The 14,482-nt window shown below is 38.2% G+C and overlaps 1 protein-coding gene and 1 pseudogene across 2 annotated transcripts in view; both read right to left on the bottom strand.

Moving 5' to 3' along the window:
* The window catches only part of SLC35F1 (solute carrier family 35 member F1), a 398,879-nt gene that overhangs the window by 177,413 nt on the left and 206,984 nt on the right, over positions 1–14,482 (bottom strand). The window lies entirely within an intron of this gene.
* LOC144340786 (small nucleolar RNA U3) lies at positions 578–649 on the bottom strand (annotated as a pseudogene).

Here is a 14,482-nt window from a genome sequence, read left to right as displayed (position 1 = left end):
ATAAAATTTATTCTAGATGAAAAGGTCTTCTATAAGAATGAAAATTGGATATTTACCATAATTAAATATTATAATGATGGGGAAGAAATTTTACCTATTGAAATTTCTACTGTAGGGATGATTCTAACTAAAAAAAAAAAATGTGAATAAATATAATTCTGTTACTGCCACTCCTGCTTCAGGCTTAACAGAGGAAAATGCAATTAGAAGAAAGGGATGTCATAAAGTGGGAAATCTCAAAAGGTTCTCAGTTAAGATGGAAGAGAAAAGGAGGATAGACCAGTGGGAAAGAAAGCCCTCGAGGCAGAGCAATCTAAGGAGAATGTTTAAAGACTTGATATGTTAATCCGTTCCACTACAGTAACTATTTTACCATATATATTTGTATATCTTATATAGGTAGTAGCATCATGTTGCATACCTTAAATATATGCATTAAATTTATTTTAAAAAAGACAATGATGGGGGCCTGGGAGTGAAAAGATAACTCAAGTTGGTTCATGAAGTATAACATGTTCTTTTTTTTTTTTTTTTTTTAACAACTGGTAATCAATTTATTAAAATAGTTGACTTAAGCACGGTGCTCTACACGTTCAGAGAAACTTCTCTAGTCACAAACTATAGAAATGATCCCTGAAAGTATAGTCTTAACATGTTCTACCTTTTAAAAAGCTACCAAGACCAAACATTGTGGTAAAACATCAGGCAAAACAAAAATGTCAGGCAGATTACAAACCCCGGATTTTTATTCTGTAAATAAACAGTCTCGTTAAATTTATATTCTATGTAAAAGCAATTAGCCTGTTTTAGGAGGAGCCACTGCCAAGGTTAAAACTAAAAACCAGTCTCAGGCCCTCAAGTTGTGGGAACCACTGACACTTTCTTTAAGAACAAAGAAGGAAAAACAATGAAGTATCACTTTTGTGAACATAAATGTACACTCCACTTCACCTGGCTCAGTAGAATTCAGTGTAATCCAGTCCAGTGAAATGAGTACTTGTAGGGAAAGCAGTCATTTATTGTGTTCTCCAAATGAAACCATTTACAAACCACCTCGTAATGGACCGAATGTTTGTTTCTTCCCAATAGTCATATGTTGAAATCCTACGTCCCCCACAGTGTGGTGGTATTAGGAAGTGGAGCCATTGGATGCTGATTAGGTCACGAGGATGGAGTCCTCATGAACGGGGTAAAAAGGATCCCAGAGAACTCTCTTGCCCTCTTTCTGCCATGTGAGAATACAGTAGCAGTCTGCAACCAGGAAGGCGGCCCTCACAGGAACCTGACCATCGTAGTGCCCTGATCTTGGACTTCCATCCACTAGAACAGCAAGAAAACGGTTTCTGTTGTTTATAAGCCACCCAGTCTATAGTACAGTCATGCATCACTTAACAATGAAAATGCATCCTCAAGTGATTTTAGTCGTTGTGCGATCATAGAGTGTACTTACACAGATCATAGAGTGTACTTACACAAACCTAGATGGTATAGCCTACTATACACCTACACTGTTGCTCCTAGGCTACAAACTTGTGCAGCATGTTACTGTACTGAATACTGTACGCAGTTGTAACACAATGTTAAGTATTTGTGTATCTAAGCATATCAAAATATAGAAAAGGTACAGTAAAAATATGGTATAAAAAATGGAAAAATGGTCCACCTGTATAGGGCACTTATCATGAATGGAGCTTGCAGGTCTGGGAGTTGCTCTGGGTGAGTCAGTGAGTGAGTGCTGAGTGAATGTGAGGGCCTAGGACATTACTGGGCACTACTGCAGACTTTATAAACTTAGGCTATAATAAATTTAGTTAAAATATTTTCCTTTCTTTAATGGTATATTATAGTAAATTAAATAGTAAATTTAGTTAAAATATTTTCCTTTCTTTAATAGTAAATTAACCTTAGCTTACTATATCTTTCTTACCTTATAAACATTTTTTCATTTTAAAAAATGTTTTGACTCTTTTGTGGTAACACTTAGCTCAAGACATAAACACATTGTACAGTTATAGAAAAATATTTTCTTTATATCCTTATTCTATAAGCTTATTTCTACTTTTAACATTATTTGTTTTGCTTTTTAAACGCTTTTGTGAAAACTAAAACACAGCACACACATTAGCCTAGGTCTACAAAAGATCAGGGTCATCAATACCACTGTCTTCCCCTTCGACATCCTGTCCCACTGGAAGGTCTTCAGGGCAATAACACCCATGAAGCTGTCATCTCCTATGATAACAATGCCTTCTTCTGGGATATCTCCTGAAGGACCTGTTTGAGGCTGTTTTACAGTTAACTTTTATTAAAAAAAATAAATAGAAGGAGAACACTCTAAAATAAAGATTAAAATTATAGTATAATAAATACATAAACCAGTAACAGATGTTTATTATCATTATCAAGTATTATACTACATAATTATATAGTACAAATATTACTGTACATAATTGTATGTGCTATACTTTTGTACGACTGCCAGCACAGAGTTTGTTTACACCACTATCACCAGAAATGTCTGAGTAATGCATTGCGCTACTACATTATGAAGTCTACAACATCTCTAGGTGATAAGACTTTTTTAGCTCCATTAAAATCTTATGGCACTACTGTCATATGGCCGTCCATCATTGACTCTAATCATTATGAAGCCTATGATTGTATGCTGTTACAGCAGCCTGAACCAAGACGCACCTTCCTTCCTTTTATCCTATGTCAAAATTTGGGTAAATCCAAGTAATTTCAGATCTTTGACTCAAAGCACCTTGCTCATCTGTCTCACCTAGTAAAGGCTACTATAATGTTTCCAAACTCCTCAAGGGCACATAGGACATCTGATGGGTATGTGACAAAATACCAAATAAGAGAACATTAAGATTTTGTCTTTCAAATAAAAGAAATGGGAATGGCTTCATTCATTTTTTAGAAGTTCCACTAAAGGGAAAACGAGGTAAAACTTCAATAGCTGAAAAATAAACACTAAAATTCTAAAAATTTGTTGTGCTAAAGTATATTTTCTAGCTCCCTACCTCCTCTCCACCACCATCCCCAGGTTTTTACAGCCATTTAATGCTCCTTTGATATAACAGCTGCACTAATGCTGCCTGATGGTGAACAATGCTGGGGATAACAGCTTCAGCAGACTGGTAAACCAAGAGCACACTGGCTTCACATTCTACTGGTGCATGCTTCAGCTACAAGTAATTTGGGAGCAAGAAAACACAGGGAAAAGACACTTGCTATCCTCACCATGTTTCTGGAATAACAGAAATAGCCATGGAAGATTTCCGCCATGTTAATCTGATCCATGGCCACCAACAACCCAAAAGATAGTCTCAAGGCCTTCTTGGAAAGTCAATCATCTCCTGGAAAGTCAGCATCCTTCCAATGGCACTTACATAGTACCCAAGACAGATTGTATCCCAGTTCTGCATGTCTACTCTGTAACAGAAAAGCCATTTCCAGATGATTTAGTATTTTGAACTATCTATAAAGAAGACAGCTTTAAACTCCATCCTTGGTTCCCTTGACACCCTAAAGTTTTCGTCGTGACTGTGAAAGTGATTTGAACAGAATCTGAGTATCATTTCTTTTCCTTGATTGATGCACTTGTGTGTGTGTGTGTGTGTGTTCTCCTGAAAAACAAGGGAGGGGCTAAAAAATATCCTTTATGGAAGTATAAGTGAACTGATATGATGCACCTATCTCACCGGTGCACACGTTGCCAAAGAGATTATAAATGAGTTGTACGTGACATGCATAATAATGAGCATACATTTTTTCCCCCTTAGTGCTCCTGAAGATCAGGTTGTTTATGCATGAAATGGATTATTCTGGTTATAATACTGCAGGGTCAAATAACTCCACTGCATCTTTAGATAAAAATCAAATAAAATAAATCAAGGTGCACCATGTAAAATGATGTATGCATTCTGTTGAATTTAATTGAATTCTAATTAAATTAGTTGGAGCAAGATAAATTGGATTATTTTTCAAGCACATTTCAGATAAATCTAATGAAGTTCTCAGAGTGAAAAAGGCAGAATTGGCCTTGTTTAATGACTCGGTAGCTGATATAGTCCCTTGGAATGAATAAGAGGTCCTCTTGACCTTGGGTCATTTCTTCCTTGAGTGAGATAGATACTATGTTAACTTCAGAAAGGCTGGCTAACAAGAGACTAGGTTTTAGTTTATGTCGAGAGTAAAAAATGTATTGAGGCATTTAGTTATGTGATTTTCCTCCTATGGTTTTTTCCTCTAAGATTTTAATTTTTTTTTTTTTTTTTTTTTTTTTGAGGTGGGAGTCTTGCTATGATAGAAGGCTGAAGTGCAGTGGCATGATCATGGCTCACTGCAGCCTGGAACTCCTGAGCTCAAGTGATCCTCCACCTCAGCCTCTTAAGTAGCTGGGACTACAGGCATGCACCACCATACCTGGCTAATTTTTTAACTTTTTGTAGAGACAGGATATTGGTATGTTGCCCAGGCTGGTCTCGAACCTCCTGCCTCAGGTGATCCTTCTGCCTTGGCTTCCCAAAGCCCTGAGTATACACTGAGCCTGACCTGAGCCACTGAGCCTGACCCTCCTCTAAGGTTTGGAGTACCCTGGCATCTGAATAGATTCTATTAGGCAGGGAAACTGAGGGGGCTAAAGCAAATGCTCCCAGAAGTATCCATTTTGTTTCTGGCATCCCATGGAGGGATTATGTTAGGGGTAAAGGCAGACATTACCTAGAGGAAGGACAGCAGAGAACTACCAAGTTGGGGGAAGATTCCCCAAGACTACAGTAGGTTCTATAAATGACAGGGACCTAGATCCACCCCCTCATTCCACTTTGGGGAGGGGGAGGCTGCAGACCTGTAGGCAGAATGGGTTGTAGGCCATTTAGGAAAGGTGTATCCTAGGGACCAGGGCTCCCAGCTTGTGAAGATTCCTGTGTGCAAGGTTGGCATAAAACCAGCAAACCTTCTGGGTTCCAAAGGACAATGCAGGCTTGGAAAATATGCATATGGGTGGTCCAGTGCACTTTGATAAGTTAAAACTCTGAGTCATTTGTATGGCCCTAGCATAATGGGTAGGAATGGAAGGGCTGGGATGTGAGAATTTGGGGTGACCTGGGAATAGGAGAGGAGAACTCCTGTCCCAAATGGCCTACAGAGAATTTCCTCTGAGTCCAGATCCAAGAGAATTGGTGTCAGATTCAATTTGTTTTGTAAAAATCTGTGGAACAAAAGGTCACCATTTCTTCCACTCTTGGAAAAGTTTATTTCTATTTTGATTCAGCCAAGAAGTCATTCATGAGTAAATTATCTTGCTCTCTTAACAACTCCTCTTTTCCTATACTTTGGGACATGCTTGGAATTTTATTATGGTCAAGGTTCTTAGTTCCTTTGGTTTGGAGTGGGGACAAGTAAAGTTCAAGAGGATGTGGAAGGGGCAGAAAAGAAAGATTTACACAGCTAGAAGATACTTAAATGATGTGATAAAAGATGAATGAGGAGTAGGTTACGGATCATATGTAATAATATCTAGAAAAGCAGAGCTATTGACATGATGATTATTCATTTTTCTAGAACAACAACATATAAAATCAAAGGAGAGTGGGTTAGGAACCTGTGAAAGTTATCTAGCTATAAAGGAATGGATATTGCCTAATATATATTCCAGTTCCATAGCCAATCCCAGGAAGGTGAGAAATGAGGCCCTTTGAAGAACAGAACATGATGGCTGCTGTGATACATATTTCATAAAATGTTTTCTTACAGAGTGTTCTCCTCTGTGCATTCCCAGTGCTATCTGAGATATATTAGTGAGAGAGATGAGAGGCACTAGTTTTCTCACTAACTCTCCCTTTCATGTTTGACACATAAACTTTTGGTTCCATTGACAATCCCAGAATGCATCTGCAAGCACTCTGTCATTGATACTTATGGGCAAGTTTATTAAAAGTATATGCCTAGAAATAGAGAAAGACTGCTGAGCTACTTTGGAAGACTTTCAGACCAAAAAAGGACGGGCAGAAGGAGATGCGTTAATGAGGTAGAATCAAGTCTCCAGCCTCTACTAGTATGAAAATTCCTTCAAGATACAAATAATGTGACTCAACTAGGATAAAATTAGAAATTAAAAGAAATGCAAAGACTTATTCCTACTAAGGCATACTTGTTAGCATAGAGACCAAAAAAAAATCTCAAATAGAAACAATTAAAAGGCGTGAAGGTGTTTTAAAATGAGCCTATGTGAAGTGTTTCAACACTGTAGGGACAACTTCATGCCTCTATCTCTTCAAAGATGAGAGGTCTAGACATAGAACAGCATGCTCAATGAGTTAGTTACCATAGATTACACGGCAGACAAGGGTAGAGAGACTTCTGAATTCTTCACAAATACTCCAATGTAAATGTAGATCATTGCTACATGAGGACGGTTGCCAAAAAATGCTGCAAATTTACTGTACACCACGGTCAGCTAAAGGCAGGCAGTGGGGAGGGGAGGAGGTACTACATGCTCACAGCAGGGTATCATCGGAAGGGGCTGTGGGACTCTGTCTTTCATGGTGCATAGTTGACTGCATCAAACCCTATAGTCAATATGATGGCAATAACTTAAGAGTTTGTGATCTTACATGTCCCCCATCTTCTTGCAGGCCCAGTGCATGGAGTGGTAACCCAGCTGTCTTTTACAGGATCTCTGGCAGAAGGGAATACCAGGATGCTGGGCCTATGAGGGAGACCTGATGGAAGATACCATCTCTCCAACTATGTAACACAAGTGGGTCAATACCTGGTGCTATTCTCTCTCTACAGAAATATCTGGAGGAGAACTGATGAGGGAAATACATTGTAGAGAATGTGAATTTTGTACAGTATATTTAATTGTAGCAAGTGTCAGAAATCACCCAAATGTACTGTTCAAGCTGTAACCTCCATTCACTCTCTGGGCAGCAGAGGTCTTTAGAATGTTTAGAAACCAGCAGGTGTTTAATCTGTGTATACAGAGACAGATGCTGAGATCCAACTGGACTGTGGAGTGAGTAGGAAGTTCAGCTGGCCTGCAAAGCAGCCAAGCTAAATGAAGGGCTGGGCAGGGTCCCATACAACAGTCAGCACAGATGGCTGGTACGCGGCATCTAAATGCTTCCAACAGGGGAGATTTCACCATGCCTCTAGCCCCTTTATTTCACATGCGTCTTTTTATTAAACAATATAAACAGTGTTTCTGTTGTAGAAACATAACATAGAATCCAAGTAGCATGCAAGATTCTTGAATGGTATTTTAGAGAGTATGTTATGATTGACTAAGAGTTTATAATCCAGTGAATGATTTTGAAGGACAGAATGATTATTAACTTTTTAGTTTGTTAGCATGTTAACAAATAAGAGACAAAATTGAAATTTGGATATTTTGAGTTTTAATGACCCTCTGGTAGACTTGTGTGTCCTGAGTGTACTTGTACACTAAAGATGGGATGTAAGGCAGTATTCTTTACAAAATGCCTAGCAGGATGCCTTATTTCAGAAGTATAGATCATAACAAAGAGGAGGTTGTTTTACTCATAAGCCCATAGAGAAGTGATGTCTTTGTTCTTGAATTCTAACTGTTTGACCTTTTCTTCCATCTACTGATTTAGCGTTTGTATAACTCCTGTTAAGAAGTAAGCTTTCCAATTGTGTACCTCACTTTGACAAAACAGGAAGTAAACATTCAAACTTTAATTCTGGAAAGCTGAAACTTAGGAGGGGAGTAGAAGTAAGGGGATGAGGAGGTAGCAGGCCAGACCTTGATGTTCATTTCTTCTGCTTTGTGGAGGGAAGTGACTGCAGATCTCTAAAATGGCACAAGTCATTTCTGAACCGCTAGCCAGGTGTGCACGTCTTGAAGGGCTTTTCTTTCAAGTATTGTAATTTTCTAGTCCCTGGCTCCATGCCCCTAAAAAGGCTTGCCTCAAAGGGTCATACTCAGGAAGCAAAGACAGACACAGAGTGGGCTTCATACGTGTTGCTGACCACATACAGTCACGTTGGTCTACTTCTCTGCTGCAAGTTCACCTTCGGATTGTATTTATTAAACTCTTGCCTATTGCATAGTGTTATTCTGGGACTCAGCACTATTTCCTGACCAGTCTGCATCAACCACCTGCTACTATGAGCAGCTCATTTGTGGACTAGCATATTTCTCCTGACTCTTATGCTCCTGGAGTGCTGAATCAGAGCTGGAAGCAGCCAACATTTCTAATTCCCTGTTTTCAACTGGACTTGACAGATGATAAAGTAAGTGCTTCAAAGGCAGAGAGGAGAATTTCATAGTAAGCAATGAGATAATGGACTATAAGATGCAGCCAAATTACTTTCCTCTCTGAAGAAAGATGTCTTGTCCAACAGGGCATTCTTCTCTCAGGCCTAACACCCACCCACCAGAAGCAGTTCACCTTTAAACACAGTATCAAGGCCCTCCCTGCACAGGCAGTTCTTCCTTTTGCTGATGTGCTGTTGCCTGTTTCTCTTGCTGATGTATCTTCATTAACTTCAGATTTCATAAGGATTCGAACTTCCGAAAATGAGTTGTGTTTCAATCGCTAGAGAATAGATAGAAGGACACACACAAACATGTGGCATTTATATTCAGACTGTCCTGATGGGCTGAGAAAAAAGGTAGAAAGCATGAGGACTAGAAATAGGTGTTGACCAAGAAGGTTCTCAATGGAGAGATAGGCCAACGCTTCTAGGAAGCAGAGCACTGGATTGCTCCACACTGCCATACCATGGCAGGCACTGGGCCTCCTGAGAATGCCCACAGTTCCAGAAACTGTGACAAGGGAGGTCACGGCAGGTATGGTCACCTCTTGGGAGTCAAGTCAACCATCAGTAAATTGAAGAACCCACTATTTTTGTATTTTAAAAAGTCTATAAGCAGCAACAGCAACAAGAAGATGGTGTTCTGGATCTCTGCATTACTAGAAGGAAAAGAGAAAAAAAATTCAAAACAATTTCTACTTGAGAGCTAAAAGCTGTTCCCTGTAAATTTAACTCCAAAATGAAAATCATGAGAAAATGTTCTTCCCTTTGGTAATTCTGCACACTGAAATACTTCTTTGCAGTGAAAATTGGCCTATTTTATTCTATCAATATGATTAACCTTTCTATAAACTTGTTCTAGGTGGAAATTCATTTTCTTTTCTAGCCAGAAATGTTGTCATTTATGTATCTAAAAACTAGTGTTAGTGGGAAGAAATGACTTTTTTTTCCAGAACCTAAAAATAGTTGTGCCACTTAATTTTGAAAAAGCTTCTCAGTCAAGGCAAGTTTTCTACTCATTCATAGCCCTGGGATTACATGCATTTGCAGCTGGGTTTCATTTTTAAATCTTTTCTTTCTTTTCTCTCTTTTTTCTTTGCCATTAGCCAATTTCTGCCTGCAGAGATCTGTGGGCAAGATCTTCCCTGTGAACCCAGGGGCAGATCAGATTACTGATTCTAGGAAAATATCCTTTCAAGTATCATGCAGAAACCTCTTGTTCAGATACACTATATAACTCTTGAATCTGTTCTTCTCAGAGAGTTAGAGCCTTTCCAGACACATCTTACATCCAGATGCGATATCCAGGGGAGCATATAGAGCCAGCCAGCTGTCAACCCTCTCCTTTCCTCCACCGGAAGGACTGCCTTTCCCATCTCCATGCCTTCCTCTGAAAGCGGCATGGGCTCCTGTGTGGTCTTGACCACTCAAAAAAGTCCCAACAACCATGTTGATACCAAGGAGATAGCAAGGTAATACCCCACCTCTTCTGCATTTCAGCAAAGTGAGTAGGGCAAGACTAAATAAAAGGAATGACTGTAATAGTGGAACTTGACAAATTAGTGGAGGATACAGTTAAGCATAGAATCTTCCAGATACTGCTCAAATCATTCCCTATGGGAAAATATCTTGGGGCATCTAAGAACGTGTGCCACAAAAAGAAAGGGAATAAAATGTTTCTACTGAATCATTCTTTACTGAGAGAAATAAGCTCTTACACAGTGACAATAACAATAATCATAGTTAACATTTATTAAGCATTTACTATGTGCCATACACTCTAAAGGTTTTCCATGGATTAATCCTACAACCACCTCAGAAAGCAGATATTTTTATTATCTCCATTTTATAGATGAGGAAACTGAGGCACACAGTGGTTTAGCAACTTACTCAAGATCACATAGTCAGCAAGTGGCAAAAAAAATGTAATCTGAACTCAGTCTAATTCCAGCACTTGAATTCTTAACAAGAAACCATACAGCCACACACAGCCACAAATACACATACCACCTAAAGGCACACTCGTGTGCCAAACATACATTGTACTGCTTTCCTCACATCACTATGTGTATTTTACTTCTTTTTCCCTTCATATATTTTGCCCTCACTAAGTCTCCATTGTTAGAATTTACATCACTCAGATCCAAAAGGCTATGAAGTGATGTGAGATGGGATAGGCTAGGAAAGGAGAAAGGAGATGCAATCCATTCTTAAAGACCTCTAACTATCTGCTTGGGTTTCTTGAAACAACAGCTTCTTATGAGTACAGTTCTTAAGGCTTGTACTTTGGATTATTTACTAAATCTGTATATCCATTTCTTGAGGTCCTTACAAAATAGTAGTAAAAAGAATGGATGATACACCTGACACTTGCGGAGTTTACAGGATTTTCTTAGCAAAAGACTTAAAAATATTATGTGGTAGTACTTATTCTAGAAAACCCTGTTTAAGAAAAAAAAGATCACTGATCTAAGCATAGAGACAAAATGATTTATCAGTAGGGTGATATATATCACTTATATTAATATATACTTATGTATTTGCACATGAATGTGTGTAAATAATATAATATAATTAGTATAATGGAATAAATTCACCTAACTTTGAATACCAGAATGCCAAATTTACAGTTACTATATTAGCAAATGCAAATTTTCATCAATTTATACTCATGAAAGTAGAAAAAGTGAGAGCACCCATGTTTAAATAGTGGGAGCAAAACTTGTATCCTGTATTGCTGAAGACAGTGAAAACTGAGAAGCAGTAATATTCATATTATTTGACACTCTCAGTAATCTCTTATCTGATAATTTACTGTAAGGAAGTCATCCAAAAGATGGGAAGCTAGACTTGCATCACAATTATTACTCATAATATAAAAATTGAAAATGACCTAAATGTTATTATAACTTAATGGCTCATTAAGTTATAGTGCATCAAACTTGATTGAATAGTAGGCAGCAACTTCCTGTCATTGCCAAAAGATTGCAGAGGTATAAAAATGCTTAAAATATAATGCTGAGCAAAAAACTCCTTAATAAAAATTTTTTCTGTGCTTTGACTACAACTGCATAATAGTATTTTATGAATGTCAACAGAGATTTCCTTTTTTGTTTTATGCTTTCTTTGTATGTTACAACTTTAATGAATCAATAAAAAATTATTACTTTTGAATAGATCCTCCTCTCTTAAGTTAATCATGGAGTAACTTGAAATTGCAGGAAAAAATGTAATGAATTTAAAAAAACTTGTGCGTGTTTGGAGAAAGTGTGCTTTTGGACTAGCTAGCATATATTCTGACTATGCCCAGACTTCTACTTTAGCCAAACAGTGACATTTCGTATTCGTGGTATGAGGGCAATACTTGCTACCTTGCCACGTCAGATATTTTATGAAGATTAATTAGAAGATTGTAAAGTATTCTGAAGTAATTGCATGAAAAATTTCTACTTATAGACAACATAAAATATTTATAAAACCTTTACATCATTTCTCCCTTCCTTTATTGGCTTCAGTTCTGTTACTTTTATTTCAATGATTTAAGTTCTCTGAGCACTTTATTGTAATCCAGCTCAAATCCTGTCTGCCTGTAGGACAGTAGAAAAAGGTACTAGAAATAGTAATAGTGCTTCATGCATACAAAGTAGTGGCAGTTCTCTGAATACAAAATTGCAGATAAAATTGAAAAGAAACTATCTTAAGAGATAGGTTTTTCTGCATTTCTGAACATTTGGCATTGTGTAATGTGATTGGCCAAGTGTTATGCCTTTGGTGAGTTCTACCCAAAAAATTACTAGTGACTTCTTAAATTACAAATTCCCTAGAAAGACACTATATTTTTTTCAGTAAACCAGTTTTTTTCACTTGTTTCTGTCGAAGAAACTATCTTCACTTTTGCAGATGAAAAAACTGAAGCACACACCTCTTAAGAAGCCTATTTAGACTACTACTAATAATAGCTAAAATGTATTGAAATCATGCCATGTGACAGGCATTTACATAGCATTTTACAGGTACTAAGTCATCTCATCTTCACAGCAACCCACTGATGAAGGTACTTCTACTAAGTCCCATGTTACAGCTGTGGAAACAGCTCAAGAGAGGTTAATACTTTGCCCAAGGCTTCAAACTAGGAAGACAAATATCTCAAATTGCCCATAACATAATGCTAAACATGTTTTAGAACTGTAAAGCGTTTTTAAAATATTATGTAGTTTAGAATCCATAATCTAAAGGGATGGAGAGTTTGGGAGACTGACAGGTGATACATCTGAGACCACAGGCAACCTAGAAAAGAGAAAAATGAATGACACTTACCCAGTGTTCTCACAGTCAGTGAAGAAATTCCTAAAATATCATATGGCTTTTACAGCTATTATTTTCTGTCTCAGAAGGCACAGTATAGGATTCTATGTTTAACTGTATTATATGTAAATCATCTCTTAAATATGTAAAGGTTGTTCCTGTGGTGTCATTGACTTGCTATTCATCATATTTATCATCAAAAATTAAGATAAGGACTTCCATTTCATATTCTTGATTTTTCCCTCTCTCACAGCCTAGGTCCAATCTATTTGCGGCAAGTCCTGTTGATTCGATTTCCAAAACATCTCTCAAATCTACCCCTTACGCCTACAACAACCGCCAACACCCTCATCCCGGCCACCATCCCCTCTCCAGATCTAGATTCCTGTGACTGCGCCTCATCTCCTCACTCCCATCAGGATCCCCCTTCAATCTGTTTTCTATTATGCAGCTAAAGGAATCTTCAGGAAATGCAAATCACCCCAAGTAACTCCTTGGCTTAGAAGCCCTTGACACTGGAACTTCCTCCTCATTTTTTACTTATCTCCAGCCACTCTGGCTCCTGGACAGTGCTTTCTGCACTTGGATCTTTATGCCTGCTTCTTTGTATTCCCACTACCTGGAATGCTCACTCAGCCCATCCTCTTATACTACCCTGCTTAGAGAAGCCACTTCTCATCTCCCCACCTAAGACCCTATTAGCATTATCCTTTACTATTGCTCTCACTGATTTCCTCTAAGGCCCCAATCTCAATCTATAATTATTCGATTCATTCATTTGCTTACTTATTTACCATATGTTTTCTCAACTAGACACTTGGCTTCTTGAGGATGGGGCTCAGGCATCTCTTGTGCATTGCTTTATCTTGCCTGCCAAGCACCTTGTCTCTCACATAGGGGACACTCAATAAATATTCTATGAATGGATCAATAACAATCTAGTGAAATATTAGAAAGGGAATAACAAACGTGTTGAGTAGATATTGCTTATTCATGTATTTTCATGAAATAGCAAAGTTAAAACACTAAGCTTCAAAAGTAAAAACTTTAAAGTAGCCTAGTGCAGCACTCATTACGTGGCAGGTTATTTTCTAAATGTTTGATGTGCATTAATCCATCTAATCCTAACAAAAGCCTCTAAGGAGAGCACTGTTTGTATCTTTCCTTTACTGATGAGACACTAGACCCAGGAAAGTCAGCAGTCTCTTGTTAGTGAGGGGAGTGCTGGGGCTGTCATCTTTGAAGGCTTGCCCACTGACTATTCTGCTTCTCAAAGTAAAACTCTGAATGTATATGTTCTGAATTTATTTTTTAAAAATGTTCTAATCCGGTATCACTTCCAACTCAGTTAGCATTTCCATGGCCAAATGCTAGCAGAAATGCCTATTGCCCTAGGAATAAAGCCAAACAAACTAAAAAAAAGAACAGCGATTATCCACGGGCAGTAGCCCAAGAGCTGCTTCAGGCCACTGAAACCTGCTTGCCCTCCTCCATTCCTGAGCTGGCCAGTTGAGAGTGGATGGAATGGTATCAATGAGGTCACGAATTAAATATGCCTTTTCTCCAACATCTCATCGAATCACAGATGTCATCTGGCTTGGCTTGCTATGTCTCTGGTGCATTGGCAAACTCTTCATCTTAGAAACACGTTAAGACAGAACCAGCTTGGGGGTCTAGTGATGAGGCTGCCCACCCACTGGGAATCTGGGAGAGTTCTCTTATTTTCTGAATGCTAACAGAAGGGAGAAACTCTGGAGAAAGAAGGCTATGAGGCTTAACTTATACTACCCAAGGAAGCCAAAAATACTTAGTATATGCTCACAAATAAACAGGGCCAGTTCGAGTCTAGTTCTTGCTCTTCCCAAAACTTTCTCAATGGCAA

This window comes from Macaca mulatta, chromosome 4, assembly GCF_049350105.2.
Source record: "Macaca mulatta isolate MMU2019108-1 chromosome 4, T2T-MMU8v2.0, whole genome shotgun sequence".
Taxonomy (NCBI): domain Eukaryota; kingdom Metazoa; phylum Chordata; class Mammalia; order Primates; family Cercopithecidae; genus Macaca; species Macaca mulatta.
This window is presented reverse-complemented; position numbering and strand designations above follow the sequence as displayed.